This window comes from Vulpes vulpes, chromosome 12, assembly GCF_048418805.1.
Source record: "Vulpes vulpes isolate BD-2025 chromosome 12, VulVul3, whole genome shotgun sequence".
Classification (NCBI taxonomy): domain Eukaryota; kingdom Metazoa; phylum Chordata; class Mammalia; order Carnivora; family Canidae; genus Vulpes; species Vulpes vulpes.
Window position 1 is genome coordinate 88904009 of NC_132791.1, and position 26150 is coordinate 88930158.

The following is a 26150-nucleotide window of genomic DNA, read 5'->3' on the forward strand; positions in this document are numbered from 1 at the left end:
AGGAACTGACTGTAAGTCACTCTGCCAGGAAGTGACCAAAATGATAAATTCCTGACTTGTATTCCCATTCATTCACACATCAGATTGTTCTCATGTCGTTTGCAGATTCAGAGCCAAATTTCAAAACATAAGGTATTCAGGAAGTCCCTGGACAAAAGCCATCCATCACACAATGACACTTCCATAGGTACACAACAAAGCGAATGTTTTATCAGGATTTGACAGAAACAAGGAAAATGCTAACAAGGTGCAAATATCCTCTGAGACAAGCAGGTCAATCAAAAATACATCCTATTAGCCTGGCCTACTACCCTACATCTGAGGAATTGAAACAAAAGAGAAACATATACATTTCCATGACAAAACTTTAAGTGGCTTTTGGAGGACCCTCATGCTTGGCAGCTCTTTGGAGGAATGGGTAATTCTATTTATGGTTCTATTTTAAAGAAATTGATTAGATTAATATGCGTATTATTTTCTCCTTCCCAACATTTCCATTACCTCAGAAAAAAAAAAAAATTCCTATGACATTGAAGGTCTTGAATAACATGACTCTAAGTTACCTTTGCCCCCACTTTATACATACCCCAGAACCTAGTCGCATGGGATCATCAACTCGCAGAGTTCCACAGACACACACCATGTGCCTTTGCTCCTGTGCTGTCCCAGTAAGGAAGGTTTGTGCTCCAAAGTTGTCCCTGCTGACACCATAGTCATTCTATAAAGTCTTATTTGAATACTTTGTCCTCCAGGAAGCCTTCTCTGTTTCAACCACTCAGAATAAATTGTCCTTTCTTTTCATTCTTTTAGCACATTATTTGAATCTCTACTTAGCATATATAAGCATATATATATATATATATATATATATATATATATATATAAGCATATATATAAGTATGTGTGTATGTATATATATAACTGGAGTCATTATTGGTGATATGCCAGTTGTGGTTTACGAATCAATCTCATCCCCTCTGCCAAATTTAATCAATGTCTTTTGCCTGCCCAGATGTTGTGTTGAGGATTCTGAAACTATGTCCGCCAGTGGAGGGGGGAGGGGGGATGTGATCAATTAATGGTGTCTGCAAGGAACAAGGACAGTGGTGACACCCTTGCCAGAGATTTGCCATTTCTGCAACGGATTAAACTTTTCAAGTGTTAGGATTATTTCTTATTTGATTTTTATACATTCTAAAGTGCATTTTTTTTTTTTTTACATTTAATAGGTGCTTACTATATGTCCTGTGCAATGGGCAGTGCCAGAGACTTAGGTTAAAAAGAAGGATGAATTGTTGATTATTCAAGATGTGATATGATAAAAAAAAAAGGTTTCTGACAGAGACCAAGGATTGCCTGCCTAGAGGTTTTAGGACACACATTACAACCCCTCTGTGTAGAATGTTTTATGTCCAGTGCTGTCAAAGCAACGCGATGCATTTAGCTACCTCTTGGTACTCTTCAGATCCAAGAGTCAATGATTTCTAGAGATTGTTACTATTTTAGCATGGATGGATAAGGAGTTCATATTCCAGAAGTAAGTTCTAGAAATTTTGCATATCATGCCCTTAAGTTAGATTCTTCTGATTTCCCTTTGTAAGATTTTAATTGTTTTCTTTTGTTAGTTGGGTTGTTTTTACAGGGTTGTGTGAAGGGAAGGGAGAAAGGTATGAATCACTCCAGCTGTGAGCCATTGCCTGGCCATAGTTGGGTCATTGATACTTTAAATTGGCTTCATGAGAATTTCTCTTCAGGACTTTGGTCCTTCTTATCACATAATAGAACATACCCATAAATGTTGTTCTTAAATAGTAGAACCAAAGCTCCTGAAATGCAGGGCAAGAGAGGAAAACATTCAGCACAGCTCTGCATAATTGTTTACAATTTTTCTTTTTTTTAAAGAAAATTTAGGGAGTGCCTGGGTGGTTCACATGGTTAAGCATCTGCCTTCTGCTCAGGTCATGGTCTCAGGGTCCTGGGATCGAGTCCTGCATCAGGCTCTTTGCTCAGCAGGGAATCTGCTTCTCCCTCTGCTGTGCTCTGTCTCCCTGTCTCTTTCTCTCAAATGAATAAAAAAATCTTTTAAAAAAATGAAAGAAAATTTAAGGTCTAAGTTCAAAATTCTTTAGTTATTAATAGGTATGTGGAATCTGTCAGACTATTAAGGTGATTTGGAAAATCAAAATAAAGCTATGTGAAATATATGATACTACTCAGTTCCTGAATCCTATGTTTAACTCATCTTTACCACCACGCCACATTATGTTATTGGATATTTGTGTAATTAATGGCAAAATGGTATTTTTATTGCTTTAGACTGTTATTACTTATATCTGTCTTCTTCAGGAAATTTTTAGGGTGTTGACTAATTACAAGATTTGGGTATTCTTGTATTTCCTTGCATTAATGTCTTCTAATACCATTATAGTCCACCACTATTCCCAGTGGTACTGTTTCCTTGTGTTACCTTATTAATGTCCTAGATTACTATTTACATTTGTATCTATGTATCATCTTCCAAGCTTCTTGAGTTGACTATTTAAAATCCAAAGCTTATCTTGTATCCTTTTCATCTCTGGCTCAGCACCCACTTCCCTGGAACATGGTAAGTAGTCTCATTGATCAGTCCATTCAGGAACATGTTTACATGGATCTATTGCCTTTGTTTTTTTTTTTTTGTTTTTTTTTATCTATTGCCTTTGTATGAGTGTGGAATGATCATGTCCCAGTTTGTGCAATTTGGGTAAGGAAGAATGTTTTAGATGTGTGAACACACAAACTTTCGTAAAATTGGGAAGAATTATACTATATGGGTGTATTAAAACAGGGCATTGGAACACCATTGTGGGTTTAATGATGTACCCTCTGCAAAAAAAAAAAAAAAAAAAAAAAAAGATGTGTTGAAGTCCTAAATTCCAGCACCTCAGAATAGGATCTTTGCAGATTTAAGGAATTTAAGGTAAAATTATTAGGATCAGTCCTAATCTGATATGACTCGTGTCCTTATAAGAAGTTAAAATTGTGATACAGACAAGCACAGTGGAGAGGTAATGTGAAGACACTGAAGAAAGACCACCACATGATGGGGGTGATGTATCTACAGGCCAAGCAATGCCAGGGACTGCTAGCAAATATCACTAGCTGAAAGAGTCAAGGAAGGACCCTCCATACAGTTGACAGAGAGATCACAGCCCTGCTGACAGCTTCACTTCAAACTGCTAGCCTCCAGAACTGTGAGACAATAAGTTTCTATTGTCTTAAGTCACTCACTTCTTGCTACTTTGTTATGGCAGCTCACAGAAACTAATACAGATGCTGAATAAGGCTCTAGGCTCCTGGGAAATCCAAATGAGATCAAAAGAGATTTTTCTGCTACAAGGAGGACAAGTGATGGAGTAAGTTTCCCTTCTCCAGGCACTGTCATATAGGAGGAATGGCAAATCTATTTCATCTCATTATGCAAAGTCGATTTACCAGGGGTGGCTGCCAGGAGCACAGGTTGGGAAGAATTTTGCATCTGTATCTGAACTTGGTGGAAAAAATACATAGCAGTAGCTGCAGTGAATGCAGAGGAAGAAGCAGGTATCAGGAGAATGCAACAGCAACCGTTATTCTAGTAGCTTCCTGAAGTTGAGAAGGAGGAAGGAAATCAGTGCAGGGTAGGCATGGAGATAAGAAGGGGTAGTCGAGGTGAAGAAATAAAATTTGACTGAAGCAAAAGGCAAAATGAATCCTTGAGACTCCCAGTTCCAGTCCTGGCAGTCAAATCCTGTGACGTGCTGGGACAAGGGACGCAGAAGATAAGATCCTCCCTAGATCTCAAAGCCAGTCCAGGAAAAAGAAGCAGGCTCTGATTTTTATAGAATGAAGTCCCTAGGGAAATCTCAGGAACTAAGCAATTGACTCCTTCAATTTGAAGAAATGTACATTTATTTGTTTTTTGGAACCTTAAACCTCTTAACATATCTTCATGGCCAAGAACTATATTTCTGTTTTATTTTTCAAATACTCATAGGAGTCCTGGGGACAGAAGAGGGAAGATCTTTTCTGCATTATTGTCTGATTATCTGAGAATGGGAAAGCCATTAAATATTGTACAGAATACAATATTTATGAACATGATTGTTGGTGTCCTAGCTGGTGCAATCTGAATGCTCCTAAGCCTCACCAGCTCGGGCAAAGCACTAGCAGTATCAGTAACCGCAAAATCTCAAAACCCACTGGCTCCTGCCCTTTCAACTCACATGGAGTCCTGGCCTCCACCTAAGCATCACTCTGTTATTTTTGAGTCCAAAGACTACCTCTCCCGCATGCTCACAGTCCAGCTGTCAGCTGCAGTGATGGGTGCCGTCGATTACATTCTTTCTCCTCAGATCTGACTCACAATCCATGTCTCCATTGGGTTTTGCCTATGGGCTCTCTCCACGAGGGGTTGCAGACCACCCATCATCTTCTTCATCCCGCTGCTCCCCCAGCTCAGGGAAACTCCCCTTCCGAGTAGGTGCAAGTGTTCTTATAAGTTGGTGCCTGTAGGTCTGGCTGACTGGGGTACCTTCTTGGGCCTGCACCCACAGAAACCTAAGTGCTTTACATAGTGGCTCTGCTGCCAAGTCTTCTAGAATTCCAAGGAGGGGTGAGGTTTTCCTAATAGGTTCATTCTCTTACACACTCCCAGGGAGCTTCTGTTATTGCTCATAAGCTGAGAAAATGTAGCATCGAATTCAGTAGTTTCCTTACTGCCATACCGGGCGATTCCTGCTGGGGAGAAGTGGAATCCTCCTCAACCATTGTAGGGTGTTGCATTGTGCAGAATGAACAAAGTGTCATCTGCAGAGTAATATGAGTTGTAGTAAGGAAGAAAATTATCTGCCTTTGAAATTCTAGATAGAATAATCATTGATAATTGGTGGTGGTCAGATTAAATGTGCTTTGAGAAAGGCAAAAAAAAAAGTCTCCGTTTCTTTGGCATTTTAGTGGTTCTCATGAATGTCTTGATTTTTCAGCTGTTAATCCAGACTCTTACAGCACTTTCTTTAAAAAAAACAAAAAGAAAAAAAAAAAAAAAAAGAAAGATTGGCTTCCTTTAAATTGAGGTGGATTTCTCAAGGGAATTTATTTAGTGTTCTCTGATGGCAGAAAGCCATTTGAAAATAAGTTCAGAACCGGCAACCTAGCTATTTTTCTCATGTCTGCTTACGTTCCCATGTCTTGTCTTCAAAGTGATCAGTTACACTGAAATGTTTATCAGGATGTGCAACAGAAGCTATTAAATGTCATTTAAAGTGAGCTAATCCTCAGGCATATTGCAAACCAATTGTCTTGAGAAACCTTTTTATCAAACTCCACTACCACTCTCCTTTCTAAATGAACTGCTATAAAATTTCCAAATAAACGTCTCCACCAGTTGCACTGAATTTTTAATTGAAATGAATTGGTGCCTTGATCCAGCCCAATGGAGCCTGAAGGAGCTTGGGAAAAGGGCATGGTAGGAAGAAAGAAACATGAGACAACCACCCTTATGATATTAGTGTTTAGGTAAAAATCTTGCATATTTAAAATACATGTATGTATATTTATGTGTGTTGGTAAGACTATAAGCAGAAAACAATGGGCATGGCTTGGTCTTCCATCAGTAAGTGATTACTTCTGATAGTTAAAGGTCAAGATGTGAACACACAGACCTAATCTCCATGTGGTTGGTTAACTCGAATCTATTTATAATGTGTTATTGGTCCAACCTAAAGCTTTGGGTGGATTCACAAAAATCCAGGTGCACTGTTGCAAGGGTAACATTGAATTATTATGGCTCATTTATTATACTATTCCTTATGTATATAATGTACATATACTAGCATCACTCAATGATCAGCTGTTGTTCCCAGGAAACACTCTCCTAACCATGTCAGGATGAGGAGGTACATCAGAGCCTAAATAAAAAATAATATATGGGAAATTGCAAATAGTTTAAGACCCTCCGTTAAATGGTATCATTGAGAAATAAATTATTTTAAAGAGGTAAATTTGGAGGAATGTTGTTTTGCTCCTTTAAATCATCATTTTGTTTTTTTTTAAATCAATTTTGGATGGAAATATCTCCAAATATATTAGGTATTTCCCAGCCTTTGGGAATAGAGTCTCCTGAATATAAAGCAACACTTTTTAAATAGCTTATTACTGGAATACTGTACCACTGAAACATCTTGGCATGTATTTTGTAAATTTTTTCTCTTTTTACTATATGGTCTTAGATGGGTGCTTTCATTGGGGTTTTATGGCTGTTTTCATATTTTTACCACTTCTCTCTGGGCTAATAGGTCCTAGCCATTATCAATATTAGTATTAATACTAACATTAATAGCAATAACTATATGTGTATATATTATTGATTCAGAGCTCTCCATTGATCTATACCTGCTAACACACACACACACACACACACACACACACACGGAGCACTGGTATTTTTGTTGTTTCTTTTTTTAAAAAGATTTTATTTATCTAAAAGAAAGAGAGAGAGAGAGAGAGTACAAACACGAGTAGGGGAAGGGGCAGAGGAAGAAGCAGTCTCCCAGCTGAGCGGGGAGCAGGACATGGGTGGACTCAATCCTGGGGCCCTAAGATTATGACCTGAGCCTAAGACAGACACTTAACCGACTGATCCACCCAGGTGCCCCAAGTGATAACATTTTAAATTTCTATAGTTACAACATTTCTGTGGGGTTAATATTGTTAAATTAATTAAAGAAGGAGGCCTTTAGACAAAGGTGGCTTTAATGTCTTAGTAGCCTAGTAAGCAAACTCAAACCTAAGCCTGAAAAGCCTCAAGGTTAAGAAATTGAAACCTAAGAACAACCAACCAAAAATTGCCAACTGGGCTTTCTCAAATAATGCAACCCCTTAAGTTTTTGCCAACCAAATAATTTCCTTACTCTGCCTCTGCTTCTTTGTAAAAGTTTTGTCCCTGGTTCCCTGCCACAGAGTGAGGAAAGGTTTGGTGTTGTCCAATTTGAATTGATTTTTGCTCAAGCAAGTTCTTAACATTTTTAATATGCCTCAGTTTATCTTTTAACAACACCATTTCAAAGGTTAACAAGCAAATGTATAATTGTAAAAAGCCTAAAAAAGTATCCAAAGCTCTTGCCCCATCTACATGTCAGAAATCTGATTTTGATGAGTAAGCAACATCAGTGAGTGCCTTGTGCTCTGGATCTTAGACTCAGGGTCTACCCAAAGCTTTGTTCTAAAAGGGCACCCTGCCCATAGGGCACACTCACCTAGCAGTAGGGATCCTTAAATATGAAAGGAAATGGGACTTGTGAAAGCAGAGTCCTTAGAATCATTACTATATTGGGGGAAATTTGCAGTGTAATCCCAAAAGGAATATTTGACAGGTAGCATCAGAGTATTCCATTTCCATTGCATTTAAGATCTTAACATTTAAGAGGCACCCGGGTGGCTCAGTCAATTGGGTGTCAGACTCTTGATTTTAGATCAGGTCATGGTGTCAGTGTCATGAGGTGGAGCCCCATGTCACTCTGTGCTGGGTGTGGAGACTGCTTAAGAGTCTCTCTCTCTCTCTCTCTCATTTTCTGCCCCTTCCCACATAATCACCCCTTCATGTAAGGTCTTTCTTAAAAAAAGAAAAAAAGAGCATAACATTTAAGATCTCTCTCTTTGATGTGAACATTTATCAATCCATCCCCTAGGCAGACATTTATTAAGCTCTTCCTATGTGCCAGGCAGTCCCCCAGGTGCATGCACTGAACAACAGTCAAATACCAACATGATGGCTAAAATCATCCTTCCAAAGGAAAGTCTTTATTCCATAGTGTTGAAATCTCACTTTTGCTTATTTTTTTTTTTTTTAGAAATGGTTTCAAAATATTTCCTTTCCACAGTTCTTACTGTTGCTATCTGCAAACAAATTACATTTCAACTATTTACCTCATGGGCTTGATTTTGGAACATGATGGGGAAAAGAGACATCTATGTTTAGCAAGTGCATGGGGTCTGCTCACAGCAAATTGTTTACTCTATCAGATGAAATTTTAAAGGCAATACGAGAGCTCTTTTAAATAAATCAACGTTATTTTTGCAGAATCTAAGAGGATGCTGTCATTTGATGAGACAAATGGCCTTTTAAAAGGGATAAGATAAGATAACCTGCATCACAGGAACGCATGTGAACAATCCCCTAGCAGAGCCCACAGAAGGAACTTAATAAGCACAGAGATCGGGTGCTCCAACCTGTGGGGAGCATGCTAAATAGAAGCATTAACCTCAGGAGTTATCTTCCTTTCGGGCATATTTTCTTTTATAAATAGTACACAACAGCCATATATATGATAATAATCTCAGCACATGAGAGTGTCTCTGTGCCCAGCAGAAATAGTAATCCTGGAGTTGAAATGCCTGCTGTGCCATGGATGACAATACCGCCATCTGATGCAGAAGGAATGCTCAGCATTAAGGGGATTCTTCACTGTGACATCTTTGTACTCCATTCCTTCCTCCCTGCAGAAGAATGAGCAAGTGCCTGGCAGCAGAGACTAAAATACACAGGAGAGAATCGGGAAGGATACACAAAACACCTGGTAGCATATGTGATGGGTAACACCTAAGTATCATGGGATCTGGTGAAGAAGAAAAGAGTCCAAAATAACTTACGGCACTTCCTCACTTTCCCTATAGATCATGCAAAGATTTATAAGCACAACATGCACATAATCACACTGTGAATTTTTTAAAAAGTTTTTAAACATATAGACTCTAACACCCAGATGCAGTTGTGCATAACTATGCACACAAACATATACAAACACCACACATACACCTGTTGTAGTTTTTAAATTTGTGTCTTCAGAATCTTATTCTGGGGAGAATTGCAACCAAGTGACCCTTTGTGCAACCAGGTGATTTGTGGCTGCCTGTTGCTGTTCAAGCTTTCACTGTACTTATTTGTTTCTACAATCAGAAGGCTGACATGGGAGAGAAGTTTCTCTTCTAGACCTGCAGATCCTTTAGCTGAGGTCCTGTACTCTCCTCCAAGACGCCTCTTCACCAATATCGCCAGTGGTACCTTCTGCTGCTGTTTTCCCTACTTCTCTAATGTTTATTTCTTTCCTTAAATATTTCTTGAATCATTGCAGGCTCTACAAGACAGATATCCCCTCAAGTCCCTTCGTTTACAGTACAGTGTTTCGTGTATGTTAATGACATTCTACTATTTCCTGAAGTTGATTACCGATATAGAAACTCCTAAGAAAAAGGACTTGATCTGTACACTTTACCTGAGTGGCCCAAATGCTTAGAACAACGTCTGTACCATCATCAAGAGCACCAAGACCTGTGCGCTTACCTACATGATTGCAGCTCCTCATGGCTGGATGGTTGATTCTTAGTTGAAATTTTAACTTCATTTAATGTAAGAGGAATCTAGGAGTCAGAGACATTGACCACTTTGTACAAGGACACACAGCTGGTATGGACAGAACTGAAGTTTAGACTCATATCTATTTGACCTTAAAACCTATTTTGTTTCTACTGCAATGTATTTATTCAAAGAAAAAAAAAGGCATTTATGGCCATATAAAAGGTTTACATAAATGCAAATATTAAATTGACCTGTTCTGGGAGACCTGAGTGGCTCAGTGGTTGAGCATCTGCCTTTGGCTCAGGTCCTGATCCTGGGGTCCTAGGATGGAGTCCCACATCTGGCTCCCCGCAGAAAGCCTACTTCTCCCTCTGCCTGTATCTCTGCCTTTCTCTCTGTGTCTCTCATGAATAAATAAATACAATCTTAAAAAAAAATGACCTCTTCTGAATGAAAGGCAAAGGGAACTTTGCTCATAGATTGCCAAGATGTCATAACCAGTATGAGGCCTGTTACCTGTATTATCTCCTCTGCTCAATATCAGGTCTTTCTAACCATGCTTTGAATATCTGCAAAGCATAATTGCTCATATAGGACTGTAATCCTTGACCTTCCACTCATTGGCAGTGGGAATCAGTTGTCAATTTATGATGCATAGTTTAACACATCACGTATAAGGAAACAATGATTTCCAAGCAACTGGTTTTCCCCTCAGCTTCAAAAGAAATACATATTTCTAAGTTAGTGTGTGTGTGTGTGTGTGTGTGTTTGTGTGTGTGTAACTGCTAGCTCCCAGTCTCCTTGCTCTGCTTTCCCCAACCTTTTAGCATCATCACCAATGCTAAGGCTCTTTGTTTGTATTTCTTCTTTTCTTCCAGACTCCCATACAATTGTCCTTGAACGGAAACAATGAAAAGGAGATCAGTCAAAGACGAGAGGTGTAAGGTTTCTGCTGTCCAAGCTCCCAGAGCTAAAGTTCTTAGAAGACCTACGGAAGTGACATTTATTTTAATTTCTTCAAAAATCGACCCAAATTGATTACTGCTCTTAGCTAGTCAGGAGAAATTTTGCATATTCTTCTCGCTCTAGGGGATTTAAACAAGAGAGAAGGATGCCACTGGTTCCAACTTCAAGATACTTGGATCATCAAAACATCACCTCAAGGTCTTTCTACATAACAGATGACAAAAAAGCAACTTTTTAAAAAAAAAGAAAATGCTTATTTCAGAGAGCAAACGAAGGGGAGATAAGTCAAATTGTAACTCAAAAGATATATATAATTATGTGCTAGATGTACATTGGGTCTTATGGTACATTGAAATTCCTTAAATAATCAATCATTACAGTGTATTCATGTTAGTTTTTTGCAAAACTTAGAAAAAATATCTTTACTGTTAAATGCATTAATTAAAGTGTGTTTTATTATTTATTTTTTAAAGGTTTTTAAATTTATTTATTCATGAGAGACACAGAGAGAGAGGCAGAGACATAGCAGAAGGAAGAGCAGGTTCCCTGCCGGAAGCCTGATGTGGGACTTGATCCCAAGACCCCGGGATCATGCCCTGAGCTGAAGGCAGATGCTCAACTGCTGAGCCACCGAGGCGTCCTTGTGTTTTATTATTTAAAATAATCTTTACAACTTGAAATTATATACTTTCCTTTAAATGGATCATCAGTAATTTATGACATTGGGTCATTATTAAGGTCACACAGCCTTCTACTTATAGCCTTGTTATTACAAGAAAATATGATATACTTTTATAATGTATTTTTCTTAGTAATGTGGGCAAAAGTTCAAGATTTTCTATGTAGTGTATAATACTGAGGGAAGACATGAAATTATGCTTTAAATAATTAAGTTAACTATACCTGAATAATGCAAATTAACCATCTGGTTGCTTTTAGAAATTTTCCAATTAGATTTTTAAGGGTAGAACATTAGATAAGCAGCAGTTTTCATAGTCAAATATAGTTTTTCCTCACTCTGATTTTGCATACATATTTTTATTTATTTTTTTATATAGGTCTCTTATTAAGTAGCAGAAATACAGTGTTGTGTGGTTATCATAGAATAAAACTCCTTATTTCCAATGGCATAAAAATAACCTCTCATGATTGCTTTGTATAAAGCCATAACACTGAAGTAGATTGTCAAGGTAATAATAAGTGGTTCTAAAGAGTACTTTTTTATTTTTAAAATAAAGGTGTAAGAAGCCCTCAGGCAACTGAAACAAGCTGCTTAATTAAGTGATAATATCAGTAGAAGAGAAGATTGTCAGCTCCTAACTATTCCCCCAAGAGATACACCAAATAAAGCAGGATACTTATCAAAATGAATTTTAGTGTAAAATTAAAATGTTTATAGCACTCCTTCCCTGCCAACTCTATCTGATTCTTTAAACAAAGTACTTATTTTTTATTTTTAAAACTATCAGATCTAGTCTCTCTCTTTTTAAAGATTTTTATTTTTTAATTTGTGAGAGAGAGACAAAGAAAGCATGAGCAGCGGGGAGGGGCAGAAGGAGAGGGAGAAGACTGCCGCTGAACAGGGAGCCCAAGGTGGGGCTTGATATCTTGATATCTGATGCTCAATTTATATATATTGTGCTTTTCTCCTTGCAACTGGAAGTGTACAAAGCAGGGAAACTCTGAAGACCCAACTGCATCTTAACAAGATCCTTCCAGAACTTAGCAAGTCCAAGATTGTGGCCTCTTCTACCACCCTAGTGCAAATACTGTAGGCACACACTTCGGTTTAGTAGGATGATGGTACTATACAGCAAGCAAGAAAAAGAAGCAAGTATCATATTAGTCTAATGGAAAGAACATGGCCTTGGAGTCAGAGCCCCATTTGACAACATATTCGATGTCTGACCTTGACTATGTCACTTAATTTCTCCAAATCTCAGCTTCCTTATCTCATAACCTAAAGGATTGTGAAAATTAAAAGAAGTATATATATATATATTTTTTTTAAATTCTATTTATTTATTTGAGAGAGAGAAAGCATGCAAATGGGTGGAGGGACAGAGGGAGAGGCAGAAGTCAGACTTCCTGCTAAGCAAGGTTTGATCCCAGGACCCTGAGATCACACCCTGAGAGCCAATGTCAGATGCTTAACCAACTGAGCCACCCAGAGGTCCCAAAATAAGTAAGTATATTCAAAGAACTTACCACAGTGCTACTATGCAATAGACTAGAAAGCAACAAAGTTAGCTCATATCATATTTCTTGCTGCTACTCACTCTCGTGTAGCCAGGGTACCCTAGTGTCCCCAAGGTCTTGTCTGAACATGGCCAAGAGAGTGAGATCATGTCACTCACTAAGTCAATTCAGCTGCTAACTGTGCAGAGTTATTTCCTTACCAGCTCAATGCAATAAGCATTTATTAAATGCTTCCTTCATGCCCAGCACTCCTCTGTAAAGCATTGATTACACTTTTGGAAATTAAATACAAAAGCAAGAAGAAATAGTCACTACTTTAGGAGACACATAATTTTGGGGTGGAGGATACAAACTTTATTTATTTATTTATTTATTTATTTATTTATTTATTTATTTATTTTTGTGGAGATGGTGAAAAGTGTGTGGATACAGAAAATATATGGGGCACCTAGGTTAAGTGACCGACAACTGATTTCAGCTCTGGTCATGATTTCAGGGTTGTGAGATGGGAGCCCTGTGTCAGGCTCTGTGCTCAGCAGGGGAGTCCACTTAAGATTCTCTGGCTCTTATTAGGAAACGATAAATACCCACTATTTGCTTCGATGTGGAGGGACCTGGAGGGTATTATGCTGAGTGAAATAAGTCAATCGGAAAAGGACAAACATTATATGGTCTCATTCATTTGGGGAATATAAAAATTAGTAAAAGGGAATAAAGGGAAAGGAGAGAAAATTAGTGAAAATATCAGTGATGGTGACAAAACATGAGAGATACCTAACTCTGGGAAATGAACAAGGGGTAGTGGAAGGGGAAGTGTGGGGGGGTTGGGGTGACTGGGTGATGGGCCCTGAGGGGGCCACTTACTGGGATGAGCACTGGGTGTTATGCTATATGTTGGCAAATTGAACTCCAATAAAAAAAATTAAAAAAAAAAAAAAGATTCTTTGGCTCTCCCTCTGCCCCTCCCCACACTCATGCTGTCTCTCTCAAAAAGTTAAATAAATAAATAATAAATAAATAAATAAATAAATAAATAAATAAATAAATAAAATTACTAAAAAGAATAGAAAATATAGGTGTAGGTATAGAAAATCTATGGCTAAATTACCCATTAATACATAGGACTTCACTTGGAACTGCATTATATAGTAGCTCCAGAAATTTCCCCTACTGTGAAGCACTGGTATTTCTCTATGTGGGTGAAGAAACAGGTCCATTGCGTGGTGTGGAGGAGGTCTCCTTCCATACTCAAGTATCTGGAAATCTTCTACTAGGGACTTCCTGGACATTGGCTCCACTAGCTTCTTTCTCATGGATGAAAACTTTTTCTGTTATGTTTAGGTTGTGAGCATGATGGAGTAAGTTAATGGAATGAATGCCCAATGTTCAAAGAAAACTGATCAGACATGCCAAAATATTGGCTTGACTGCAATCAGACATTCTACATTTTAAAAGAAATTTCTGTAAATATCTATACAATTCATTCTTGAAGGAATTAACATCAAAAGAGAAAAGTATATAAACGTCTGAAAATGATTTTTAGTGAGACATAATAACTAGATCTCCACAAAGTCTCCTATAGGACACCCACATAAAAATTCTGCTCCTGATTTCTCATCAATATGTAACTCTGTTGCTTTGGGGTTGGGAGTGATCTCTGGTGACAGAAGTATATAAATGGTCATGATCCTTTGTTCTTGCTTTGTGGAACTATTACACCTACATTCTTGCCTTCTTGCCACAGATCTTTAATTTTTCCCCTTGCACAGCCTAACTTCAGCACATCTGGCCCAGGTGGGCACGTGGAATATAACCAGCTAGTCTTCATTCATTTTAATTTAATGAGATATGTATCCAGTGATATGGAGGGACTCACTGTCCATTAAATGTGCACATTTTGGTGGGTTTGTGACCAGTATTCTGCTTCTATTAACTGCATCAGACATTGGAATCAGGTTGGGAGGCTGATGTGTGAGGAAACAGGGTTATCTTGGTAGCCTGGTGGTAGGGGGGTAGCATGTAGGACCCATGGAGTATTGAGAAGGGACAGCCTGCCACAGAAGTGCCCTGACTACTTTGTTCATTGCATAGTACAAGCCTGACCCTTCCTAAATCCCACTAAGGGCTCTATGTGGGGGCAGAGGGGGTTATGGTTGTGCTGTTCCACTCCCCACTGACTGACTCTAAGAGAAGGAAAAATGGCTTGCCGACATCTGGATGTACATTCACAGCAGCTAAGATGGGGTGGGTGTCAGACAAGGGCTGACACCATTCCTTGGCCACAGGTGAAACTTTGATCCATCCCAGCAAGATAGTCCTATAACATTTTGAAGATTATATTTAGCCTATCGTTAGTCTTCTTGTTTGTGTCTTACAGTTCCTGTTTTTTCATGTTCTGAGGTTCTGAGATCAAACCTTTGTGTGGTTAGAATCCAGGCCCTACTGCTTGCCTGCCGTGTGACTCTAATCTGTCTAAGGCTCTCTGCATTTGTGAAACAGGAATCATAATAGTTCTTTTCTCATGGGATTGTATTAGATTGCATATATGAAGCATGTTAGAATAACTGGGATGTAATCAATACAAGCAAATGTTAGTTAGCCGTCACCATCATTGTTATCATCAGCAGCAAGAGCCTTACAATCATTCAAATTCCTACCATCTTGGAAGACCTGGTTCTCAGAAACCCCAGAGACTGGAGATGCAAGTAGGGCATACAAAACATGGCCAAACTACCTACGATGACCAACACTAGCATTGATGCCAATCTGTCTCATGTTGGGGCTTGTGGCTATTTCTAACCACACTTAAGGGAACAAAATCCACAACCACTTCCAGGCTACATAGCAAAATTATTTTGTAGTGTCTGTGTTTTGTGAGTGCTTCTATACTCAATAATTTTAATTCACAATAATTTTCTGAACACAGTCCAACAAAACTGCATCAAAAGCATAATGCAACAAGAGAAAACAAAAGGCCTTCTGTTTTAACAAAATTTTACCTAACATAAATTTACAGAACACAAGTTAACTTGTTATAAAACACTAATTTAAGTGTTTTCCACTTCAAGCTGTCTTTTTCTATTTTATTTTTAGGAAACTCGAAAGTACTGCCTTTAACCACCTACACAAAGAATATCCTGATGGACAGCAGAGGTCATGGTCTTCTGATATAGAAACCAAAAAACAAGAAAGAGTTGGTAAGGTAGAAAAAGAAGGAATTAGGTATCAGACACTATGGTGGGCAGACTCTAGGGTGGACTCATGATTCTTTTCTTCTTATTTTTATACACTTGTGGGATCTCTTCCTCTTTAGAGTAAGCAGGAACTGTTACTTGCTTTTACTCAATAAAAGACAGCCAGGGTGATGAGATGTCACTTCTATGATTTCATGACACAAGGAAATTCTCTCCTTTGCTGGTTTGATAATGCAAGTGGCCTTATTAAGGTGGTCTCTAGGAACTGAGGGTCCTCCAGCCAATGGTCAGTAAAAATCCAAGTTCTTCAACCCTACAGCTACAAGGAACTGAATTCTGTCAACTGTGACATTAGCTTGGAAATGAATTCTTCCTCAGTTGGGCCTACAGATGAGACTGCAGCCTTGGCCAACATTTGACTGCAGCTTTGTGAGACCCAGTCTCACAATTCAGCTGTGCCTGAATTCCTGACTGCAGAAACTATGAAATAATAGATTTGTGTTGCTTTAGGCCACTAAGTGAAGTGATATTGTTATACAAGCTCCAAATAGTTTTTACAGATATCTATTATTGTCAGACACCGGATTATTGGTTTCACATATATAGCTCTACAATACTCACAGTAATTCTGGAAAGAAGGCCTTTAATCCCATCTTTATAGAGAAAAAGCTGATGTTTGGGGTTGTCAAGTTACTTGCCCAGGACCATTTATCTACCTTAAGGTAGGGTGGTAATTTGTGGAAAGCGATTTTTATGGTTTGTCTCATCTCTTGATTTGGTCTAACCGTACTAAGTTGAATAAATGGTGTTTCTTGCTTATCTTTTATTTTTTTGTAAGTAGGATGAAAAAGATTTTAAATATATGCCCCATTTATTCATCACATTAGGAACTAATTGAAGTGATGAGATAATACTGTTTAGAAACTCCTGGCTCCCTGGAGGAGATTGTGAATGCAGTTAATATTTGAAATAATTTTAAATATTTCAAATTATAAGTGAATTACTGAGGAGGTACTTGCTTTCATAGAAAAATTTTCTTCTCTGTGACTAAAAGACAGTGATTTTCAAAGTATGTAATTCAGACTCTAGCAATATTGCACAGGAAGTATTTCAACTATCTTTCCTAGCTGTGGACACCAAAGCTAAATGAGTGCCTCTCTGGGATACACAGTATCTTTTTTGATCATTCTTGGTTGCACTTGTTCTGGAAATTTTGCAAAGATGATAGCTTGAGTAGTATTTGAGGATGCTTCTTCACCTTTTAGTTCACTATTGCTAGAGATGTTCCACTTCTATATTCAGCCTAAAGTCCTTCCTGCTGGACCAGTGTTACTGGCTTCCAGAATAGAGATAGATGAAAGAGATAAAATTCTGACAATTCAAGTTCAAGAGAAATCAAGATTTTGACTTTGCTTTTATGAGTCCACTAAACTTGCTACCAAAAAATTCAGATACATTGTTTGGTCAGTAGAAAAAAAGAGTACCTTTATGGGGCGCCTGGGTGGCTCAGTCAATTAAGCAACCGGGTCTTGATTTAGGCTCAGGTCATGATCTCAAGGTCATGAGATTGAGCACCACATCAGGCACCACACTAGGTGTGGAGTCCTCTTTCTCTCTCTCTCTCTCCCTTTCCTACTGTTCCTCCCCTCACTGCTGGTGTGCTCTCTCTCTAAAAAAATATATTTTAAAAAGTATCTTTTCTCATCATGTATGCTGAAATTGAAACTGAAAAAAGAAGCAGAGTTGGCAGGTGAGAAAGAGAAAGACAGGAGTTAAAAATCAGAGCCTGGGAATTAATATTACCTTAATATTTTAAGTTACTGTGGGCGTATTTTCAATGCCTTTAAAAGTCAGGTGAGGTTGATGGCTTCCTGGTAAGTTCCAGAAAGTAATTCAAGCTGAAACAAAGGCCCTGGTGCTTAATTCACCAGCACCAAGACCATGGTTGTTGTCACTTTTGTGATATTAAATAAAAGACCATTATTATTTATAGAATTTTATAAAGAAACAATGTAGACACACTAATGATTTCAAATTTTTTTGCCTCAAAGAAATTGAAAACTTTCTTCTTTGTAACTATTCAAAAAAACTAAGCATGAAACTAGTATGTGGGAAATTTCATTTATAGTTATCTTTACTCTTTCCTTCCATCTGTGCTCCCTCACTCCCCAACTGGAACTTAATCTGGATATTCCCACCAAAAAGGTACTAAGCCTAGGTTGTGTTACTTAACTTCTCCCTGTTGTCCTGTCAGCAGAATAGAAGCAGTAATATCTATCTTACTTTACATGAAACCATGGTAAAAAATACACCTCTAAATAAAACATAGTACATTACTATTCAATCTGCCCTTCCACATACACTTTCTTCTTTGAAAATATCTTCCACAAGGGTACCTAAAATATATATATATATACCAGTAATTGGTGGGAGAGATCGTTTCATGTGTATAGCCTTTTGAGACCCTTGAGTTTTAAATAATAAGAATGCGTTGAAAAATAAGTAAAATTGAAGCCAATAAAAAATGTTTAAGAAGAATGTTTCATCCATTTGGCCTGGTATGCTGCACCAGTGGCATCCCAGATAGAGTATTAGACTAGGGAGCACTCAATACCTCCCCTGTGCTACACTCCATCTCACACTCTGACACAGGCATCCCCAAAAATGTCTCCACACCTCTGCCCAGATGCCAGTGGTGGGATGGAGAGGAAGAAACACCTTCATAACTCCATGTACCCCCACCTGACTCCTCACTTCTCCCACAGGCATCATTACTTCAGGCTTACTCTTACTCTCAGAACACATTCCTACAGAAGTCTACTGTCTCCATCGTTCTTTCCCTCTGGGTTTGCCCAGCTACCCATCACCTTTTCACATTTCATCTGGGCCCCAGTTTTCCATCATCCTCAAAGCTTTTCACCTACTCTCCTCCTTCTTTTCTGAATTCCCCTAATTGCTAACCAGTTGTGAGGCAAAAGCAAAGCATTTCACTTTTCTGAGGGATAAAATGTTCATCTTTGGGAAGGGTGTATTTGAAAATGTGCAGATGCTTCCTCTTGAGGATGGTCCATCACTCTGTTCTAGGATGTTCTAAGTTGTCCTAGCAACTTCTCAAAAACAAGTCGCCATCAGAAGCTTGATTTGATCTATCTGCCTACAAGGAGGAAAGCTGTATAAATGATATTCTAATTCATTCTGAAGGCAATATGAACAGAACTATTTATTTGGATGTATAAATTCAGACTTGTTTTTCTAATTTCATTCCCTTATGGCTCGACCATCACACTCCCAAAACAAGGATAAACAATCCTAGTATTACATTTTGTATCAATTACTAATATTTTTTTTCCCCAATGACTGCTACAATTATCTGGACTTATGTGTGCTCTGGCCATATTTGAGTCTGTATGAATTTTCTGTCTGAAACAGATCTGTTTCACATTTGGTTTATTCTTGGTTCCCTAAGTTATGGATAACTGTAATCTAAAGGTGTAAGCTACATGAAGATGCCTTGCATCCTCTATTTTAACTTATTCTGGGTTAATACTACTGTTTCTCTCCACTAATTTAAATCCACTTAACTCTGCCCAATCTATGGAAATTTTGGTTTCTAAAGCTAGACTTCCACTAGCTCAGGTCTCTCCAGGGAAGAAGGTTGAGACATTTCTACTAATATCTATGAACCTATTATGCCATTCAGACCCTAGAGTTGACAAAACTAAGTTATTTCAGTTAAAGGAAACATGTTTTTAGTCTTTTCCAAAGTCTTTAAAAAATAGCTATTGAAAAAAAATATTATTGAGCACTTACTATGTGCCAGGCACTGCTCTAGTGACACATTAATGGAAATAGGCAAAATTTCTTCAAACATTTTTGGGTGAGTGGGACTAAAATCAATAAACAAGTGAATACACATTCTAATAAGACAAATTCAGACAATGATCAGTCCTATGGTGAGGCTAAAGCAGGATGACTGAATGGAGAGTGATTTGAATACATGTCAAGATGAGGGTTATATAAAACTTTCTAAGGGAGTCAACAATCAAAACCTTTGAATCACAAGAAGGACCCAGCCTTGGGCATGCCTCGTGATGACTGATTGGGGAAGACTATTCCAGATAAAGGCAGCCATTAGTTCAAAAACCCTAAGGTGGGAGTGAGCTCAGTTTGTGTGAGGAGAAGAAAAAAATCCAGAACAACAGAGCATGGTGAATAAGGGCAGAAGGATGTCAGGGAAGCAGAGGCCAGATCATGCAGGGTTTTCTAAGGAAGGCTAAGGGGATTTTATTGCAAGTTAATAAGAGGCCATTAGAAGACTTACACTTAGAAGTGCTCACTCTGCCTGTCACAAAGAGAACAGACTGTGTGTGAAGTGGTGTGCACACATGTCAAGAGTGACAAGCAGGAGACCAGTAAATGATTCCGGTGAGAGAGATGGTGTTTTCAAACATGATGGCAGTGGTGAGGATGGAGAGAAGGACAGATTCGGGTTATGGTACAGAGGATTCTAGAGCAATAATTATCTAGTATATCAAAAGATAACTCCGATATACCCAAATTTCACATAGAAAAGGAAGCAAAGAAACCAATAGCATATGGATCGTAGCATTTTTGATATAAAAGGGACCTCAGAAGACACTTAACAGATGAGAAGACAGTGAGCTGCCATAGTAAATAACTTCCTCAAGGACAAACAATTAATGAGCTCCAAAACTACATCTCTTCATATCTTATCTTCCTCATCATATTCAGGCTCACTACTAATCTGGAATTTGCCCTTTGGATCACACTATAGTTGATCGTCTAACACTGCAGGTTACTTGAAGAAAATCTCAGAAAGGCTCTTTATACATAAGAACCTCATATTTTCTAAGACTTTAATTGGCTGTGATGGAAAAGAAGTCAAGTGTCCTGGCTCAGAGAAGGTATCTTGGCATTTAGCATGGACATAGATTTACCAATCTTTTACATCTCCCTGTACTTCTACGTTCCTGACAACACAAGGGGAACAAATGATGAGGGGCATGGGAGGTAGTTCTCTTCCAGGTAACAACAGTGTAAAGATCTGAAACTAAACTAATCTTATGAGGCAGAGAACTTTGAAACAAGCAATACAGTAAATGAAATCTTAAGTGTTACACTAAATTTAATACAAGCATCTCAAATTTGTTTGCTTTGAGAGTTCATCAACTTTTATATGATAAATTCTTGACTCTCTAAAGCATTTATTTGCTGCCACTTACCACGGCCAGATTGAAAAAGCCCAGGAGTGCTTCTTGTTGACAAGAGATGAATTGTCTAACTATTTAAAGCATGCTATAGCCATGAATTATTTTTCAGTGTTTACTGTTCTGCATCCGTAACTGGAAAATGATGAACTTTCTTCATGTCGATGCTAGAATGTGAGAAATGTGTTGACCTGGCAATAAGCCCATTAGTCTAAAACTAAACATATATGAGTGTACAAATCAGTTTTAGGTTATACAGTTTGGATTCTGTTTCAGACTCCTAGTTAATATGATTTGTTATTTCCAACTGCTCTTCCTTCAACGAATGTTGTATTCCAGAATTTCAAAATGCTTTCTTTAAGGCATGTGAGGAAAAAAGCCCTAGGTCTTACTACGCTTCTGACAGAAATGAGTATCACCCTCGTCTGCTATCTCATTTGCTTTTTCAAGGTATATTGTTTCCTCGAACAAATGAGGAGGCTGTTTAGATTACATGGTCTAAGATCCCTTTCTTCTCCAAACCCAAAGACAACAGTTATTTTAAGAAATCCTTAAAATTGTGTGTGCCATAAATGACCAAGGCCATATTAAGAGAAACAAGTTTTCCACTCTTAGACTTAACATTCTCTTTTCTTTTTCTCCACACAGTTGAAGAGATTTGCATATGTTGAACCATCCTTGCATCCCAGGGATGAATCCCATTTGATTATGGTGAATGATCCTTTAGATGTGCTGTTCAATTTGGTTTGCTAGTAGTTTCTTGAGAATTTTTCCATCTATATTTGTCAGGGATATTGGCCTATAGTTTTCTTTTCTTGTAGTGGCCTTAGCAGGCTTTGGTATCAGGGTAATGCTGGCCTTATAAAATGAGTGCAGAGTGTTCTCTCTTTAATATCTTTGGAAGAGTTTGAGGATTGGTGTTAATTCTTTGTTCTCTCCTTTTGAATATTTTTGGAAGAGTTTGAGGATTGGTGTTAATTCTTTAAATGCTGGTGGAATTCACCAGTGAAACTGTCTGGTCCTGGGGTTTCCTTGGTTGGGAGGTTTTGACTACAGATTCAATCTCCTTATTCATTATTAGTCGGTTCAGATTTTCTATTTTTTTCATAATTCAGTCTTAGTAGGTTGTACATTTCTGGGAACTTACCCATTTCTTCTAGGTTGTTCTATTTGCCAAGAGGATTAAATATAATCACTGTACAAGCTAATCATATCATAGTTGCCATTCTTGTTATGTCTGCCAAAGAATGTAACAGAACATAGAATAATTCCAGACTGGCCAAGTCTCCTCTTAAAGAGGCAGGAAACACTTCAAAGTAAGCTATACCTTATATGTCCAATGTGAATTTAAACAAGGGAGCAAACATCTGATCTGTGCTTTGTGTCTTTGTATCCAAGTATGACTTACATATCAGTTACTCAGTTATCAAATGACAGATAAAATTTTCTCCTATTTTAAGGATGTCATCCCTTGCTCTAGGTCATCAAAGTGCAAGACACAATATGTACCTGAGGTCTGGAGTGAAGTGGTACTTTTCTGGATAACTTTCCTCATTTTGGTACCATGACATTCCCTATTTCTGGACAAACCTAATGTCTATAAACTGTAAATATAATATCCCCAAGTATTCACATGGCTTTAAAAAATGCACCATGATTTCATATGTATTTATTTATTTGTTAATTTATCCAGTCACTCAGTGGATATTTGTTAAGTGCCTACTATGTGTTATGTAATGGATTTTTAATCAGAAAACACAGAGAGGCAAAACTTTATTTTCTGTTTCTGGGGCAAACTGAAAAATCAGAATTCTTTTATAATTTCATTTTGCTGAGACTTGCAAAATTCAACATTTTAAAATGTTTATGTCTAGATGAAGTGAGTCTTCATTTATCATATGCTGTCACTAGCTGATAATAGACTGGTGATCTAAACTACATGTTCTTTGGTTCCCTCCCTCTCTCTGTCTCTCTATCAATTCACCATTTTTATTTACATGTTCAATGTAGACATTATCAATGTGAGCTTTAAATATGCTGATTCCATAAAGCAGAGATTTAAAGAAACAAATATCTTACTAGCAGTACCTTTTTTTCACAGATTCTTTTTGTCTAAGACCCTTGAATCCTATTTTGAGGGTAATCAATAAAAAGAATAGAGTAAGATTCTGGGAAGTTGGGTTAGCTGGGTCTCCAACCTGAGTAGAATTTTTAGGTCACTTCTAGTTTTTAGAGCCAGTCAGCTGTGAATTGAATTGAATAGATTGTGTGTCTTGAATGAAGGGAACTAAAGACACCTTTAATTTTCTTTTATAATCTTCTACTATCTTACTCATCCATTCTAGTCATAAAACTAAAGCCCAATTCAAGATCACATTTGGGCCATTTTAAAGAGCCTCAACACCTTATACTCATTCTACTGTTACTCTTTTTCCCAAGCCATTTACCCTGGTTTGCAGATTAATTTTTCTCAACTATAGCACTTATCTCATCACTCACCTACTCAAATGCTTTCAAATGAACTCCTATCTCCTCCTAAATCAAGCAGAGAACTCCTTGGTCTTGTACTCACAGCTACCATGTGGTCCCAAACTCTTTTATCAAACCTTCTAAGAGTCCCTCAGGGCTGTATATTAGGCTAAGATACAACTTCATGTAAATAGTCCTCTTCATTACTAGAAAGAACTTTTTCTCTAGCCTCAAAATTTGTGATTTTTACTTCTTTTCTTTTTAAGACACCCCACTCACACTCCTTCAAAATAGGCATTGCCTGTCCTCATCTCTGAGATGGCTCCCTTTGGCCAAAGTCTTCAAAGTAGACTTCAAATGTCTTGCCTATTCCAAACTGCTTTTTAAAAAGGCCCACATTTTTGTTTTTTTGTTTTGTTTTTAAGATTTTATTTGTTTATCCACGAGAGACACACAGAGAGAGGCAGAGACATAGGCAGAGGGAGAAGCAGGCTCCCTGCAGGGAGCCAGATGTAAGACTAGATCCTGGAACCCCAGGATCATGACCTGAGCCAAAGGCAGACACTTAACCATTGAGTCACTCAGGTGCCTCAGGCACATATTTTTTTTTTTTTTACAATGAGAGCATTGTTCTCCCCCCCCCCAAATTAAGTTTTTTTTTGTTGCTTTTTCCTCATTACAAGAGCTATAAAGTTCTATTACAGAAAAATTGGAAAACAAAGATAAATAAATAGTGGAGAATAGAAACCATTTATATCCTACCCATCTAGAGACAACTACAATTAAATTCTCATGTATGTCCTTCTCCTTTTTTAACAAAAATATTACACTTTCAAAAGTTCTCAAATCTGAATTTAAAGTAATACTAAAACACCAATTATTACTAATAAAAAACCAAAAGTGAATAGGAACTCCACCTCAAAAAAACCTTTGATCATCCATTTCTTACAGTTATTTTCATATAAAAAGAATACATCCACATAATTTTACGTCCTTTCATACAGTCTAAATTTGCTTCACTTTTTGGGTTTGCAAAAAGTGTGAACATATCAGTCTATATGAGCTGAATACATATAGATATGCTGGAGAAAATATACAGAATCTGTTCTAATAGTATTTAGATAGAGAACTGCAAAAATCAGTAACAATTCCTAACTAGAGAATAGAAAAACATAATGTTCCACTTTAAGCCCAGAATTTCATGATCTATAAATAAATCCTTTTGGTTAATTGACGTCATATTAGCAAAATGATAGAATGACAATTCTACTGCCTACCCACTAAGTCAACTGTAATTGGCTAAGTTTAGCAAGGTAATCAAGGCCCACAGCTACTTCTTTGTATAGATAATTCTAGCTCTGAATTAACCTGACAATCATATCCCAAAATTAAATTTTCTTTTGGAAAAGAGAGACATTAAATAATTGTTAAAAACCAAAATGACTAATGAGTATCAGAAAGACCCAAATATCAAATCCTAATAGCTCCTAAATATTCTATTTATTTCAGGGCTCCCTCCCTCACATAAGACAGAAAGGAAAGCTCTTTTCATTTTTAGGTTGTCGTATACTGTGGTTGGAAGGTTATGTTAGAATTCATTTCAGCCTTTTTTAATATCATTGTATGCCTGCCAAAGTCCAGTCTTCTCATGAAGGAGGGACAATTTTAAGCTGGTTTTTGCTTCCATAGAAATATTAATTTTTGGCAGCTCCAGGAATATTTCAGGCATAAACAGCAGGTTCTGTTAATTTTAGTAAATTGGATCTGCATCTGTGTAGGGAATTATATTGTCTTTTACGTGAATGAAACACTTCCCAGTCTCTCTCTCAACATTGATGCTGTGGTCATTTCTAGTTAAGTTCCAGAGCAAGATTTGCTATTATACAGGGTTTTGTTTATGTGTATATATCTTAAAATAACTAGAGTTAATTTAAATTAGAATTAATGGCATCTTTGGGGCAGAGGGGTTTTGCATAGGTTCTAGGAGGTCTATCAAATCTCTGAAATGATACATAACATTTAATATTATGAACTTTTTTCTTCATTATGGGGAAGGGGTCTACAGCTTTTGTTGTCTTCTCAAGGGTTTGTGACTCCAAAATATCTATGAAACCTGATTCGACATTAAATACGATTGAGTGAAGTTGCTTCCATGTTTATGCGGTGAAGTTCTAGTAGATATCTGGATAGCCCTTGTATCTAAAGTGATTAAGCAAAAGACAGGAAATATCCTTTCATGAAAACATGAGGAGGAATTTTAGCTACTAACATTATTTAAGATGAGTCGTTTTCCTAAATAATCAATAGCTTAATGATAATCAGCTTTATGATAATAAGCAACTAAGAATGAGGACAAAGGATAAAATGTAGGTATTGGACAGAATGGCCTTTATTTGGGTGCTTTAAAAAATGTTACTAGTAGCCTATTTTCAAGACTGTTAAAATAATTAAATCTATAGAACTTCCTGATACTGCTGTCAGCATGTCATGGAGAAAGATATCCAAGCAAACTGTGCTCATCTTCATGAGGATGAAAGGGATTTCTTATAGGAGAAATCCCTGCTTAACCTTTGTTTCAAGATTAATTGTCCTTAACCTGAGCTATTGTTTCCTTTATATTGACTTATGGACCTTGAGCATTGTGCAAACCTGGGAATTCTCTACCACAGTATGTCTGAGATGTACTGCAAGTGATTTTTGTTGTTAATATTAAAGCAATAA

At 37.5% G+C, this 26150-nt stretch overlaps 1 protein-coding gene and 1 long non-coding RNA gene across 17 annotated transcripts in view; one reads left to right on the forward strand and one right to left on the reverse strand.

The window, feature by feature from the left end:
• Window positions 1–26150, reverse strand: part of PHACTR1 (phosphatase and actin regulator 1) — a 559986-nt gene that overhangs the window by 410312 nt on the left and 123524 nt on the right. The window lies entirely within an intron of this gene.
• LOC140594640 (uncharacterized) overlaps window positions 1–26150 on the forward strand; it is a 96547-nt gene that overhangs the window by 66398 nt on the left and 3999 nt on the right. The window contains exon 2 of the long non-coding RNA XR_011995686.1: window positions 10252–10537. This is a non-coding gene — a long non-coding RNA (uncharacterized lncRNA). The remainder of the gene's footprint in view (window positions 1–10251; window positions 10538–26150) is intronic.